We start from the raw sequence: 1,243 nt of genomic DNA on the forward strand, positions 1-1,243 counted from the left end.
ATAATTACTTCGTGGTCCATACGAGTTCTTTTTTTTTTTTCCTTAGGGTGTATATGCACATCCGGCACAACGAAAGACACACAAGCTTGCACCAGACACCTATTTGACTGACTCTGAATACCACTGCATTATAGCTGTAAGAGACTCTTGAAAATATTGAAATTGTTCACAATCTGTTCTTGGATGTATGATTCTATGACAACGATCATGTACGGCATACAACACCCCGTCTTCAGGCCACAAGTGGCCCATCGGGAGCATCCGACCGCCGTGTCATCCTCAACTGAGGTTGCGGATAGGAGGGACGTGTGGTCAGCACACCGTTCTCCTGGTTGTTATGATGGTTGTCTTTGACCGGAGCTGCTACTATTCATTCGAGTAGCTCCTCAATTGGCATCACGAGGCTGAGTGCACCCCGAAAAATGGCAACAGTGCACGGCGGCCCGGACGGTCACCCATCCAAGTGTCGGCCACGCCCGACAGCGCTTAACTTCGGTGATCTGATGGGAACCGGTGTATCTACTGCGGCAAGGCCGTTGCCTACAGCTTACAACTTACACAAAATATCTAAACACAACTTCGGCAGTGGAACGAGAATAACGTAATTATTCGCTTAAAGGGATGAGAGGGAATACAACCAGCCAACCTAGCAGTACACCTATATGAGTTTCCTACTTTGTTCATGCACATCACCTACCATGCGTTATGAACTCGATGCTGTAGGCCTCGTATTTAGGTGATAATCGTAATGATGTAACACGCCTGTGTTTAATGATTTTTGGTGGCTGGTAACATTCTAACCGAATTAGCTGACATGCATCTATTTATGGGGAGGTCCGATGCAACAGTCGAGCATCAAGGCACCTGTATGCAGAAAGGAGGTTACCAAATCATGTCACATTTTAAAGAGTTGAAGGCCGCCTTCGTGAAACAGAATTCCTTAGACCAGATCAGCAGAAAATTGGTAGACTTCGCAGTCTGCGAACTGTTCAGTTTGAGGAAACTGAGTTGCAGTAAACTGAGTAAAACCGGAGCACCAGCGCAGGATGCATAGCCAAGCAGCTAAATACCTCCAACGCCAATGCGTGGAACGTCCAGCACGTTGAGCTGTTGCATCCATTTGAGTGTCAGATGGTGGAAGATCTATCAGTTGAATTTCTCCAGTGCGTGGATTTCTGCCAATGGTATCCACAGCAAATTTTAAATATCGCTGATTTCCAAACGTCTGCTTTATTTACTGACG

General features: G+C 46.3%; 1 pseudogene; it reads right to left on the bottom strand.

Moving 5' to 3' along the window:
- Positions 1–423: 423 nt before the first annotated feature.
- LOC126472316 (5S ribosomal RNA) lies at positions 424–541 on the bottom strand (annotated as a pseudogene).
- Between the last annotated feature and the right edge of the window lie 702 nt (positions 542–1,243).

The sequence above is a fragment of the Schistocerca serialis genome, chromosome 3, assembly GCF_023864345.2.
Source record: "Schistocerca serialis cubense isolate TAMUIC-IGC-003099 chromosome 3, iqSchSeri2.2, whole genome shotgun sequence".
Taxonomy (NCBI): Eukaryota; Metazoa; Arthropoda; class Insecta; order Orthoptera; family Acrididae; genus Schistocerca; species Schistocerca serialis.